We start from the raw sequence: 15,422 nt of genomic DNA, 5'->3' as shown, positions 1-15,422 counted from the left end.
GTAACACTGCTGTCACCATTACAACAGTAACACTGCTCTAACCATCACAACAGTTACAATGCTGTCACCATCACAACAGTAACACTGCTGCCATCATCACAACAGTAACACTGCTGTCACTATCACAAGAGCAACACTGCTACCACCATCACAACAGATACACTGCTGTCACCATTACAATAGTAAGACTGCTATGACCATCACAACAGTAATACTGCTATCACCATCACAACAATAATACTGCTGTCACCATCACAACAGATACAATTCTGTCACCATCACAACAGTTACAATGCTGTCACAATCACAACAGTAACACTTCTGTCACCATCACAACAGTTATAAAGGTGTCACCATTACAACAGTAACACTGTTGTCACCATCACAACAGTTACAATGCTGTCACTATCACAACGGTAACCCTGCTGCCACCATCACAACAGTAAAATTGCTGTCACTATCACAAGAGCAACACTGCTACCACCAACACAACAGTTTCAATGCAGTCACCATCACAACAGTAACACTGCTGTCACCATTACAACAATAACACTGCTTTCACCATCACAACAGTAATACTGCTGTCACCATCACAACATTAGCACAGCTTTCACAATCACAACAGTAACACTCTTGTTACCATCACAACAGTAACACTCTTACCATCACAACAGTAACACTGCTCTCACCATCACAAGTTACAATGCTATCACCATCACAACAGTAACACTGCTGTCACCATTACAACAGTAACACTGCTCTAACCATCACAACAGTTACAATGCTGTCACCATTACAACAGTAACACTGCTGTCACCATCACAACAGTTACAAAGCTATCACCATCACAACAGTAACACTGCTGTCACCATTACAACAGTAACACTGCTGTTATCACAAGTTACAATGTAGTCACCATCACAAGAGTAACACTGCTATCCCCATCACAACAGTAACACTGCTGTCACCATCACAACAGTAACACTCCTGTCACCATCACAACAGTTACAATGCTGTGACCATCACAACAGTAACACTGATGTCACCATCACAACAGTTACAATGCTGTCATCATCACAACAGTAACACTGGAGTTTACCTGGAGAGAGTTCCGGGGGTCAACGCCCCTGCGGCCCGGTCTGTGACCAAGCCTCCTGGTGGATCAGAGCCTGATCAACCAGGCTGTTGCTGCTGGCTGCACGCAAACCAACGTACGAGCCACAGCCCGGCTGGTCAGGAACCGACTTTAGGTGCTTCTCCAGTGCCAGCTTGAAGACTGCCAGGGGTCTGTTGGTAATCCCCCTTATGTATGCTGGCAGGCAGTTCAACAGTCTCGGGCCCCTGACACTTATTGTATGGTCTCTTAACATGCTAGTGACACCCCTGCTTTTCATATGGGGGATGTTGCATCGTCTGCCAAGTCTTTTGCTTTCGTAGTGAGTGATTTTCGTGTGCAAGTTCGGTACTAGTCCCTCTAGGATTTTCCAGGTGTATATAACCATGTATCTATCCTGCCTGCGTTCCAGGGAATACAGGTTTAGGAACCTCAAGCGCTCCCAGTAATTGAGGTGTTTTATCTCCGTTATGCGCGCCGTGAAGGTTCTCTGTACATTTTCTATGTCAGCAATTTCACCTGCCTTGAAAGGTGCTGTTAGTATGCAGCAATATTCCAGCCTAGATAGAACAAGTGACCTGAAGAGTGTCATCATGGGCTTGGCCTCCCTAGTTTTGAAGGTTCTCATTATCCATCCTGTCATTTTTCTAGCAGATGCGATTGATACAATGTTATGGTCCTTGAAGGTGAGATCCTCCGACATGATCACTCCCAGGTCTTTGACGTTGGTGTTTCGCTCTATTTTGTGGCCAGAATTTGTTTTGTACTCTGATGAAGATTTAATTTCCTAGTGTTTACCATATCTGAGTAATTGAAATTTCTCATCGTTGAACTTCATATTGTTTACTGCAGTACACTGAAAGATTTGGTTGATGTCTGTCTGGAGCCTTGCAGTGTCTGCAATGGAAGACACTGTCATGCAGATTCGGGTGTTATCTGCAAAGGAAGACACGGTGCTGTGGCTGACATCCTTGTCTATGTCGGATATGAGGACGAGGGACAAGATGGGAGCGAGTACTGTGCCTTGTGGAACAGAGCTTTTCACCGTAGCTGCCTCGGACTTTACTCTGTTGACGACTACTCTGTGTTCTGTTAGTGAGGAAATCATAGATCCATCGACCGACTTTTCCTGTTATTCCTTTAGCACGCATTTTGTGCGCTATTACGCGATGGTCACACTTGTCGAAGGCTTTTGCAAAGTCTGTATATATTACATCTGCATTCTTTTTGTCTTCTAGTGCATTTAGGACCTTGTCGTAGTGATCCAACAGTTGAGACAGACAGGAGCGACCTGTTCTAAACCCATGTTGCTCTGGGTTGTGTAACTGATGGGTTTCTAGATGGGTGGTGATCTTGCTTCTTAGGACCCTTTCAAAGATTTTTATGATAGGGGATGTAAAGTAAAAGGACACAAGTGCAACTAATGTGACATTTAATTGTGGCAACGTTTTGCTCTCCAGGAGCTTTATCAAGCCATTACCATGGCTTGATAAAGCTCCTGGAGAGCGAAACGTTGCCACAATTAAATGTCACATTAGTTGCACTTGTGTCCTTTTACTTTACATATTGACGGTAATTCTACCAACTTTATTACAATGATATGGGATGTTAGTGCTATTGGTCTGTAGTTCTTTGCTGTTGCTTTACTGCCCCCTTTGTGGAGTGGGGCTATGTCTGTTGTTTTTAGTAACTGTGGGACAAGCCCCGTGTCCATGCTCCCTCTCCATAGGATGGAAAAGGCTCGTGATAGGGGCTTCTTGCAGTTCTTGATGAACACGGAGTTCCATGAGTCTGGCCCTGGGGCAGACTGCATGGGCATGTCATTTATTGCCTGTTCGAAGTCATTTGGCATCAGGATAACATTGGATAGGCTTGTGTTAATCAAATTTTGTGGCTCTCTCATAAAAAAGTCATATTGGGACTTGAGTAGCTCACTCATTTCCTTGCTGTCATCTGTGTAGGACCCATCTTGTTTAAGTAGGGGCCCAATACTGGACGTTGTTCTCGACTTTGATTTGGCATAGGAGAAGAAATACGTTGGGCTTCTTTCGATTTCATTTATGGCTTTTAGTTCTTCCCGCGATTCCTGACTCCTATAAGATTCCTTTAGCTTAAGTTCGATGCTTGCTATTTCTCTGACCAGTGTCTCCCTACGCATTTCAGATATACTGACCTCTTTTAGCCGCTCTGTTATTCTTTTCCATCGCCTGTAAAGGGAGCGCCTGTCTCTTTCTATTTTACATCTACTCCTCCTTTTTCTTAGAGGAATAAGCCTTGTGCATACATCGAGTGCCACCAAGTTAATCTGTTCTAGGCATAAATTGGGGTCTGTGTTGCTTAGTATATCTTCCAAGCTTATATCGGTTAGGACTTGGTTTACTTGTTCCCACTTTATGTTTTTGTTATTAAGTTGAATTTGGTGAATACTCCCTCATGACTAGTCTCATTATGTCGGTCTGGGGCTCCACGCATACATGTCTGAACCTCAATTATGTTGTGATTTGAGTATATTGTTTTTTATATGGTGACATTTCTTATCAGATCATCATTGTTAGTGAAGATGAGGTCTAGTGTATTCTCCAGTCTAGTAGGCTCTATTATTTGCTGGTTTAAATTGAATTTTGTGCAGAGATTTAAAAGCTCGTGTGAGTGTGAGTTTTTATCAGAGCTGCCTCCTGGTGTTATTACTGCAACAATATTATTTGCTATATTCCTCCATTTTAGGTGCCTTAAGTTGAAATCCCCCAGGAGCAAGATGTTGGGTGCAGGAGCTGGAAGATTTTCCAGACATTGGTCAATTTTTAACAGCTGTTCCTGGAATTGCTGGGATGTTGCATCCGGAGGCTTGTAGACTACCACAATGACTAGGTTTTGGTTCTCGACCTTTACTGCTAAAACTTCCACTACATCATTTGAGGCATTAAGCAGTTCTGTGCAAGCAAGTGACTCTGCAATGTACAGGCCAACCCCCCCCCTTTTGCCTGTTCACTCTCACATCTGTATAGGTTGTAACCTGGGATCCATATTTCGTTGTCCAAGTGATCCTTTATGTGGGTCTCAGTGAAAGCCGCGAACATTGCCTTTGCCTCTGCAAGCAGTCCACGGATGAAAGGTATTTTGTTGTTTGTTGCTGCCTTTAGACCCTGTATATTTGCAAAGAAGAATGTCATCGGACTGGTGGTATTGTTGGTACTGGGGGGGGATTTTTTTTCCGGCATTAATATCTGTATCTGTTGGTTTGGAGTGGAGGCCATCGACAGTGGTTCCACTCCAGGAATGACTGGATTTGGTGTACGATTTCTGCCATTTCCTGCCAGTTTTTGTTCCTTCCTGGCACTAAAAAACCTCTCCCTCTTGAGTGGCTGTGGCTACCCAGGTTTTCCCATGGCCTGGATGTTTTGTATCTTTTTGTCCCCTTTAGATGGTGTGCCTGGCAATTTAAGTTATAGCACAGTCTTTCCTGTACTGAAGAGGTACACAGTTCAGGGTGAAAAAGCTTACAGGAAGGGAGTTTGCATTTTCCTGTTGCCATATGGGCATGGCATTTTCTAGGGTGGTCATAGTTGCACGTCCTGTCTGTTTTTCTAGATTTCCCATGTCTGCAGATACCAAGTGCATAGTATGTGCACAGGCTTGGTTTCCGTTTGCCTTGGGTTTCTGTGACTGTATTCCCTGTTGGTGCATGTTTCCCTGTCTTATTCCTATCCTCCCTAGCACCAACAATGGAGCTCCCACCAGTTGTTTTTGGTAATATATCCTCACTACTGCTAGTGGAGTCCTCTTGTTTGCTATTTCCTGTGGTATTTCTAGTTTGCAATATTGGTTTTATCTTATCTTTGACTACACTTGTTTCCCTACTACGGCTCCTGTCCCCTATGAGGTCATTTATATGTATTCCTTCCTGCGTATAATTCCCGACTACCTGGACAAAATCTCCAGCTTCACCATTACTGTCTCCCAGGACAGCACCTCCAGCTTCACCATTACTGTCTCCCAGGACAGCACTATCAGCCCTACATTTACTGACTACTAGGACATCACCTCCAGCCTTACAGTTTCTGACTACATGGCCAGTATCAAGGGCAGTACCATTCAGCCCAGACTTTTTATGTTCCCATCTGTTGTAGAAAGCTTCCAGGTTTTCTATGAAAGCAGCTTTGATGTTATCCTCTTTTAATACCCTTGTGATTTTAGTCCACAGATCTATCTCATTTGGGCATACCCAAAAACACTTCCCTGTTTTAATACTGCTTGTAGATAGTTCTTGGATATCTGCACAAGGGGCGTGACACCAATTTCCACAAAAATGACAATTTATCCATGTGGAAGCCCGTTTGTTTGAGTGACCGCAGACTACACAGAGCTTCATAATGATTTGAATGGTTGATTTACTGTAATTCTACTAGCAACCTCTTGAATATTCTATTAATAACCTCCTTAAATGAAGCACTAGCTATTTGTATTTCTATTTCTAACTGTACTTGTATATTGGACAGCTTACCGTGTACGTTCCTGATTTATATTTATTGTTTGTGTTTGATAAGGGCGCCTACAACCCCATCCGTTTACAGTCTGCTTTATTGTCCAACGAATCCGTTTGAAACCAGTCAAGGGTTCGGACCAGTCAAGGGTTCAGACCAGTCAAGGGTTCGGACCAGTCGAGGGTTCGGACCAGTCGATCTGATCTGATCAGACCATTACAACAGTAACCCTGCTGTCACCATCACAACAGTTACAATGCTGTCACCATCAGAACAGTAACTCTGCTGTCACTATCACAAGAGCAACACTTCTACCACCATCACAACAGTTATAATGCTGTCACCATCGCAACAGTAACGCTGCTGTCACCATTACAACAGTAACACTGTTATTGCCATCACAACAGTAATCCTGCTGTCACCATCACAACAGTAGCACTTTCACCATCACAACAGTAACACTGCTCTCACCATCACAACAGTTACAATGCTGTCACCATCACAACACTTACAATGCTGTCACCATCACAACAGTTACAATGCTGTCACAATCACAACAGTAACACTGCTGTCACCATCACAATAGTTACAAAGCTATCACCATTACAACAGTAACACTGCTGTCACCATCACAACAGTTACAATGCTATCACCATCACATCAGTAACACTGCTGTCACCATTACAACAGTAACACTGCTGTCACCATCACAACAGTTACAATGCTGTCACCATCACAACAGTAACACTGCTGCCACCATCACAACAGTAACATTGCTGTCACTATCACAAGAGCAACACTGCTACCACCATCACAACAGTTAAACTGCTGTCACCATTACAATAGTAAGATTGCTATGACCATCACAACAGTAATACTGCTATCACCATCACAACAATAATACTGCTGTCTCCATTACAACAGTAATACTGCTGTCACAATGACAACAGTTACACTACCACCATCACAACATTAACACTGCTGTTACCATCACAACAGTTACACTGCTGTCACCATCACTACAGTTACACTGCTGTCACCATCCCAACAGTAACACTACTGCCAGCATCACAACATTGTTATATAGTCACATCACGAGGAAAGTAACAGTTAAGTACCAGGTAGTTAAGCTGAGGAAGGAAGGAAGGGAACTCACAAAAAATGACCAGGAAGTATGTGAAAAGTTTAGTACAAGATTCAGATAAGTATTCACAGTATAGACAGGAATGCTTCCAGGAAGCAGAAGAGGTAGGGTGCACCAGCAAGTGCTAGACACACTGCACATAACCAAGGAGGAGGTGAAGAAACTGCTAGGTGAATCAGATACCTCGAAGGCAGTGAGCCAAGATAACATGTCTCCATGGATCCTAAGAAAGGGAGCAGAGGAACTGTGTGTACCTTTAGTGGCAATCAAAACACATCAACTGCATGAGGTGTAGATGGCAAATGTAGTCCCAATTTTCAAGAAAGAAGATAGACAGGCAGCATTAAACTACAGACCATTGTCACTGACATGTACAGTATGTAAAGTCATGGAGAAGATTATCAGAAGAGTGGTGGAGCACATAGAAAGGTCTGGGCTCATATATGACAATCAGCAAGGCTTCAAGGATGGTAAATCATGTGTCACAAATTTACTTGAGTTCTAATACAAACAGAAGAAGAACAGGAGAGAGAGTAATGGGTAGATTGCATCTTTTTGGACTGTAAGAAGGCTTCTGTTCCAGTACCACACAAGAGACTGGTTCAAAAACTAGAGGAGCAAGAAGTAATAGTAGAGGAAACACTGTAATGGATCATGAACTACTGGATAGGAAGGAAACAATGAGTGTTGGTAAGTGATGAGGTGTCAGAGTGAACACACATGTCAAGTGGGGCTCCACAAGAGTCAATCCTGGGACCGGTGCTATTTCTTGTATATGCAAATGACATGATGGAAGGAATAGATTCAGAGGTGTCCCTGTCTGCTGATCATGTGAAACTAATGAGGAGAATACAAGTGGAGTAGGAAAAGATAAAATTACAAGGGGGATCTGGACAGGCTGGAAGCCTCGTCTGACAAATGGCTCCTGAAGTTTAACCCCACCAAGTGCAAAGTCATGAAGATTGGGGCAGGACAAAGAAGACCACAGAAGGAGTACAGGTTAGGAAATCAAAGAATGCAAACCTTATTAAGGAAAAGGATCTTGGGGTGAGCATTTTACCGAGAACATCCCGTGAGGCGCACAACAACCAGGTAACTGCTGCAGCATATGGACGACTGGCAAACCTACAAATACCATTTTCATATCTAAGGAAGGAGTCATACATGACACTGTACACCCTGTATTGGAGTATGCAGCACCATTATGGAAACCACATCTGGTAAACAAGTCAAGAAATTGGAGAAAGTGAAAAAGTTTGCAACAAGACTAGTCCCAGAGCTAAGGGGTATGTCTTATGAGGAGAGGTTAAGAGAACTCAACCTAATGACACTAGAACAGGGGTTCCAAACTTTTCTATACCCAGCACCCCTAGCAAATGTTTCATTAATGTTGAACTCAAAAAACAAGCTTTAATTTAGTGAATAAAATACAAATATGACTTAAGCAATTAGAAAAGTTTTTGGTAAAATAAGCAGAATTGTGCTTTTCATTAGGACTCTTTGTTGCAACCCCTGAACTAGAAGACAGGAGGGACAGAGAAGACATGATACCAACATATAAAATACTGAGAGGAATTGACAGAGTGGGAGGGCAAGAACATTTCAGAGATGGGGCACATCAACAAAGGGATACAACTGGAAGTTGAAAACTTAAATGAGTAATAAGGATGTAAGGAAGTATTCCTTCAGCCATGGAGTTGCCAGGAAGTGGAAAAATCTGCAGAGTTAAGTAGTAAAGGTAGGATTCATACATAGCTTCAAGAACAGGTATGACAAGACTCTTGGAGCAGCAACAGTGACTGAGGAGCAACTAGTAAAGAGGCAGGGCCAGGAGCTGTGACTTGACACCTGCAACCATATATAGGTGATAACTGCTGTCACCATCACAACAGTAACATTGGTGTCACCATCACAACAGGAACACTGATGTCACCTTCACAACTGTAACAATGCTGTCAGAATCACAACAGTAACACTACTGTTACCATCACAACAGTAACATTGCTGTCACCATCACAACTGTAACATTGATGCACCATCACAACAGTAACACTGCTGTCACCATCACAATAGGTACACTAGTGTCACCATCACAACAGTAACACTACTGTCACCACCACAACAGTAACACTGCTGTCACCATCACAACAGTTACACTATTGTCACTTTCACAACAGCTGCAATGCTGTCACTATCACAATGTTACAGTAACACTGGTGTCAACATCACAACAGTAACAATGCTGTCAGCATCACAACAGTAACACTACTGTTACGATCACAACAGTCACACTGCTGTCGCCATCACAATAGTTACATTGCCATCACCATCACAACAAACACTACTGTCACCATCACAACAGTAATACTGCTGTCACCATCACAACAGTTACACTACTGTCACCATCATAACAGTAACAGTGCTGTTACCATCACAACAATTACACTGTCATTACCATTACAACAGTAATACTGCTGTCGCCATCACAACAGTTACACTGCCATTACCATCACAAAAGTAACAGTACTGTCGCCAACACAATAGTTACAATGATGTCATCATCACAACAGTAACACTGCTGTCACCATCGCATCAGTAACACTGTTGTCACCATCACAAGATACACTGCTGTCACCATCACAAAAGTAACACTGCTGTCACCATTGCAACAGTAACACTGCTGTCACCATCACAACAGTAACACTGACATTACCATCACAACAGTAACACTGTTGTCACCATCACAACAGTAACACTGTTGTCACCATCACAACAGTAACACTGCCATCACCATCACAACAGTAACACTGTCACCATCACAACAGTAACACTGCTGTCACCATCAGAACAGTAACACTGCTGTTGCCATCACAACAGATACAATGCTGTCACCATCACAATAGTAACACAGCTGTCACCATCACTCCAGTTACAATGCTATCACCATTACAACAGTAACACTGCTGTCACCATCACAACAGTAACACTGCTGTCACCATCACTACAGTTACAATGTTTTCACCATTACAACAGTAACACTGCTGTCACCCTCACAACAGTAACACTGCTGTCACCATCACAAAAGTAACACTGCTGTCACCATTGCAACAGTAACACTGCTGTCACCATCACAACAGTAACACTGACATTACCATCACAACAGTAACACTGTTGTCACCATCACAACAGTAACACTGTCACCATCACAACAGTAACACTGCTGTCACCATCACAACAGTAACACTGTTGTCACCATCACAACAGTAACACTGCCATCACCATCACAACAGTAACACTGACATTACCATCACAACAGTAACACTGTTGTCACCATCACAACAGTAACACTGCTGTCACCATCACAACAGTAACACTGCTGTCACCATTACAACAGTAACACTGCTGTCACCATCACAACAGTAACACTGCTGTCACCATCACTACAGTTACAATGTTTTCACCATTACAACAGTAACACTGCTGTCACCATCACAACAGTAACACTGCTGTCACCATTACAACAGTAACAATGCTGTCACCATTACAACAGTAACACTGCTGACACCATCACAACAGTTACAGTGATGTCACCATTACAACAGTAACACTGCTGTCACCCTCACAACAGTAACACTGCTGTCACCATCACAACAGTAACACTGCTGTCACCATCAGAACAGTAACACTGCTGTTGCCATCACAACAGTTACAAAGCTGTCACCATCACAACAGTAACACTGCTGACACCATCACAAGTTACAATTATGCCACCATTACAACAGTAACAGTGCTGTCACCACCACAACAGTTACAATGCTGTCACCATCACAGCAGTGTTACTGTTGTGATGGTGATAGTGTCCTGCTATTGCTGGTGTGATCACAGTGTCATGGTGTTGCTGGTGTGGTCATAGTGTCCTGGTGTTGTTGGTGTGGTCACTGTCCTGGTGTGGTCACAGTGTCCTGCTACTGCTGGTGTGGTCAGTGTCATGGTGTTGCTAGTATCGTCACAGTGTTCTGGTGCTGCTGGTGTGGTCACAGTGTCCTGAAGGGGCAACAGTATCCTGGTGTTGCTGGCATGGTCACAGTGTGCTGGTGTGGTCACAGTGTCCTGCTGGTGGTGTTGTGGTCACAGTGTCCTGGTGTTACTGGTATGGCCACAGTGTCCTGGTGTTGCTGGTATGGTCACTCTTCTGGTGTTGCTGGTGTGGTCATAGTGTCCTGGTATTGCTGGTGTGGTCACAGTGTCCTGGTGTTGCAGGTGTGGTCACAGTGTCCTGGTGTTCCTGGTGTGGTCACAGTGTCCTGGTGTTGCTGGTGTGGTCACAGTGTCCTGGTGTTGCTGGTGTAGTAACAGTGTCCTCGTGTTGCTGGTGTGGTCACAGTGTCCTGGTGTTGCTGGTGTGGTCACAGTGTCCTGGTGTTGCTGGTGTGGTCACAGTGTCCTGGTGTTGCTGGTGTGGTCACAGTGTCCTGGTGTGGTCACAGTGTCCTAATGTTGCTGGTGTGGTCACAGTGTCCTGGTGTTGCAGGTGTGGTCACAGTGACCTGGTGTTGCTGGTGTGGTCACAGTGTCCTGGTGGTGTTAGTTTGGTCACAGTGTCCTGGTGTTGCTGGTATGATCACAGTGTCCTGGTGTTGCTGGTGTGGTCTCATTGTCCTGATGTGGTCACAGTATCCCAGTGTTGCTGGTGTGGTCACAGTGTCCTGATGTGGTCACAGTATCTTGGTGTTGCTGGTGTGGTCACAGTGTCCTGGTGTTGCTTGTGTGGTCACAGTGTCCTGGTGTGGTCACAGTGTCCTGGTGTTGTAGGTGTGGTCACAGTGTTCTGGTGCTGCTGGTGTGGTCACAGTGTCCTGGTGTTGCTGGTATGATCACAGTGTCCTGGTGTTACGGGTGTGGTCACAGTGTCCTGGTGTTGCTAGTGTGGTCACAGTGTCATGGTGTTGCTGGTGTGGTCATAGTGTCCTGGTGTTGTTGGTGTGGTCACTGTCCTGGTGTGGTCACAGTGTCCTGCTACTGCTGGTGTGGTCAGTGTCATGGTGTTGCTAGTATCGTCACAGTGTTCTGGTGCTGCTGGTGTGGTCACAGTGTCCTGAAGGGGCAACAGTATCCTGGTGTTGCTGGCATGGTCACAGTGTGCTGCTGTGGTCACAGTGTCCTGCTGGTGGTGTTGTGGTCACAGTGTCCTGCTGGTGGTGTTGTGGTCACAGTGTCCTGGTGTTACTGGTATGGCCACAGTGTCCTGGTGTTGCTGGTATGGTCACTCTTCTGGTGTTGCTGGTGTGGTCATAGTGTCCTGGTATTGCTGGTGTGGTCACAGTGTCCTGGTGTTGCAGGTGTGGTCACAGTGTCCTGGTGTTGCTGGTGTGATCACAGTGTCCTGGTGTTGCTGGTGTGGTCACAGTGTCCTGGTGTTGCTGGTGTAGTAACAGTGTCCTCGTGTTGCTGGTGTGGTCACAGTGTCCTGGTGTTGCTGGTGTGGTCACAGTGTCCTGGTGTTGCTGGTGTGGTCACAGTGTCCTGGTGTTGCTGGTGTGGTCACAGTGTCCTGGTGTGGTCACAGTGTCCTAATGTTGCTGGTGTGGTCACAGTGTCCTGGTGTTGCAGGTGTGGTCACAGTGTCCTGGTGTTGCTTGTGTGGTCACAGTGTCCTGGTGTTGTTAGTTTGGTCACAGTGTCCTGGTGTTGCTGGTATGATCACAGTGTCCTGGTGTTGCTGGTGTGGTCACATTGTCCTGATGCGGTCACAGTATCCTAGTGTTGCTGGTGTGGTCACAGTGTCCTGATGTGGTCACAGTATCTTGGTGTTGCTGGTGTGGTCACAGTGTCCTGGTGTGGTCACAGTGTCCGGGTGTTGTAGGTGTGGTCACAGTGTTCTGGTGCTGCTGGTGTGGTCACAGTGTCCTGGTGTTGCTGGTATGATCACAGTGTCCTGGTGTTACGGGTGTGGTCACAGTGTCCTGGTGTTGCTAGTGTGGTCACAGTGCCCTGGTGTTGCAGGTGTGGTCACAGTGACCTGGTGTTGCTGGTGTGGTCACAGTGTCCTGGTGGTGTTAGTTTGGTCACAGTGTCCTGGTGTTGCTGGTATGATCACAGTGTCCTGGTGTTGCTGGTGTGGTCTCATTGTCCTGATGTGGTCACAGTATCCCAGTGTTGCTGGTGTGGTCACAGTGTCCTGATGTGGTCACAGTATCTTGGTGTTGCTGGTGTGGTCACAGTGTCCTGGTGTTGCTTGTGTGGTCACAGTGTCCTGGTGTGGTCACAGTGTCCTGGTGTTGTAGGTGTGGTCACAGTGTTCTGGTGCTGCTGGTGTGGTCACAGTGTCCTGGTGTTGCTGGTATGATCACAGTGTCCTGGTGTTACGGGTGTGGTCACAGTGTCCTGGTGTTGCTAGTGTGGTCACTGTGTCATGGTGTTGCTGGTGTGGTCATAGTGTCCTGGTGTTGTTGGTGTGGTCACTGTCCTGGTGTGGTCACAGTGTCCTGCTACTGCTGGTGTGGTCAGTGTCATGGTGTTGCTAGTATCGTCACAGTGTTCTGGTGCTGCTGGTGTGGTCACAGTGTCCTGAAGGGGCAACAGTATCCTGGTGTTGCTGGCATGGTCACAGTGTGCTGCTGTGGTCACAGTGTCCTGCTGGTGGTGTTGTGGTCACAGTGTCCTGCTGGTGGTGTTGTGGTCACAGTGTCCTGGTGTTACTGGTATGGCCACAGTGTCCTGGTGTTGCTGGTATGGTCACTCTTCTGGTGTTGCTGGTGTGGTCATAGTGTCCTGGTATTGCTGGTGTGGTCACAGTGTCCTGGTGTTGCAGGTGTGGTCACAGTGTCCTGGTGTTGCTGGTGTGATCACAGTGTCCTGGTGTTGCTGGTGTGGTCACAGTGTCCTGGTGTTGCTGGTGTAGTAACAGTGTCCTCGTGTTGCTGGTGTGGTCACAGTGTCCTGGTGTTGCTGGTGTGGTCACAGTGTCCTGGTGTTGCTGGTGTGGTCACAGTGTCCTGGTGTTGCTGGTGTGGTCACAGTGTCCTGGTGTGGTCACAGTGTCCTAATGTTGCTGGTGTGGTCACAGTGTCCTGGTGTTGCAGGTGTGGTCACAGTGTCCTGGTGTTGCTTGTGTGGTCACAGTGTCCTAGTGTTGTTAGTTTGGTCACAGTGTCCTGGTGTTGCTGGTATGATCACAGTGTCCTGGTGTTGCTGGTTTGGTCACATTGTCCTGATGCGGTCACAGTATCCTAGTGTTGCTGGTGTGGTCACAGTGTCCTGATGTGGTCACAGTATCTTGGTGTTGCTGGTGTGGTCACAGTGTCCTGGTGTGGTCACAGTGTCCGGGTGTTGTAGGTGTGGTCACAGTGTTCTTGTGCTGCTGGTGTGGTCACAGTGTCCTGGTGTTGCTGGTATGATCACAGTGTCCTGGTGTTACGGGTGTGGTCACAGTGTCCTGGTGTTGCTAGTGTGGTCACAGTGCCCTGGTGTTGCTGGTGTGATCACAGTGTCCTAGTGTTGCTGGTGTGGTCACAGTGTCCTGGTATGGCTGGTATGATCACAGTGCCCTGGTGTTGCTGATGTGGTCACAGTGTCCTGATGTGGTCACAGTATCCTGGTGTTGCTGGTGTGGTCACAGTGTCCTGATGTGGTCACAGTATCCTGGAGTTGCTGGTGTGGTTACAGTGTCTTGGTGTGGTCATAGTATCCTGGTGTTGATGGTGTGGTCACAGCATCCTGGTGTCGCTGGTGTGGTCACAGTGTCCTGGTGTTGCTGGTGTAGTAACAGTGTCCTCGTGCTGCTGGTGTGGTCACAGTGTCCTTGTGTTGCTTGTGTGGTCACAGCGTCCTGGTGCTGCTGGTGTGGTCACAGTGTCCTGGTGTTGCTTGTGTGGTCACAGTGTCCTGGTGTTGCTGGTGTGGTCACAGTGTCCTGGTGTTGCTGGTGTGGTCACAGTGTCCTGGTGTGGTCATAGTATCCTGGTGTTGATGGTGTGGTCACAGTGTCCTGGTGTTGCTGGTGTGGTTACAGTGTCCTCATGTTGCTGGTGTGGTCACAGTGTCCTGGTGTTGCTGGTGTGGTCACAGTGTCCTGGTGTTGCTGGTGTGGTCACAGTGTCCTGGTGTTGCTGGTGTGGTCACAGTGTCCTGGTGTTGCTGGTGTGGTCACAGTGTCCTGGTATTGCTGGTGTGGTCACAGTGTCCTGGTGTTGCTGGTGTGGTCACAGTGTCCTGGTGTGGTCACAGTGTCCTGGTGTTGCTGGTGTGGTCACAGTGTCCTGGTGATGCTGGTGTGGTCACAGTGTCCTGGTGTTGCTGGTGTGTTCACCGTGTCCTCGTGTTGCTGGTGTGGTCACAGTGTCCTGGTGTTGCTGGTGTGGTCACAGTGTCCTGGTGTTGCTAGTGTGGTCACAGTGTCCTGGTGTTGCTGGTGTGGTCACAGTGTCCTGGTGTTGCTGGTGTGGTCACAGTGTCCTGGTGTGGTCACAATGTCCTGGTGTTGCTGGTGTGTTCACCGTGTCCTCGTGTTGCTGGTGTGGCCACAGTTGTGTCTTCCCTCTTAATCACTTGGACTGTAATCTTATCTTTTGGTTTCAACCTTTTTGAAAACCAGTGTTGTGTAGGTTCACATCTGCCTCTTCTTCCTCCTCACAGACGACTTGTGTTGTTCCTAAGTCTGTCAGGTCATTTCACCAGCTATCAC

The 15,422-nt window shown here is 46.4% G+C and overlaps 1 protein-coding gene across 14 annotated transcripts in view; it reads right to left on the bottom strand.

The window, feature by feature from the left end:
• Nucleotides 1-15,422, bottom strand: part of LOC128698833 (abl interactor 2) — a 201,492-nt gene that overhangs the window by 60,903 nt on the left and 125,167 nt on the right. The gene's annotated exons all lie outside the window — the stretch shown is intronic.

Source organism: Cherax quadricarinatus, unplaced genomic scaffold (genome assembly GCF_038502225.1).
Source record: "Cherax quadricarinatus isolate ZL_2023a unplaced genomic scaffold, ASM3850222v1 Contig29, whole genome shotgun sequence".
Taxonomy (NCBI): Eukaryota; Metazoa; Arthropoda; class Malacostraca; order Decapoda; family Parastacidae; genus Cherax; species Cherax quadricarinatus.
Note: the sequence above shows the minus strand (reverse complement) of the source record. Positions and strands in the feature narration are given on the sequence as shown.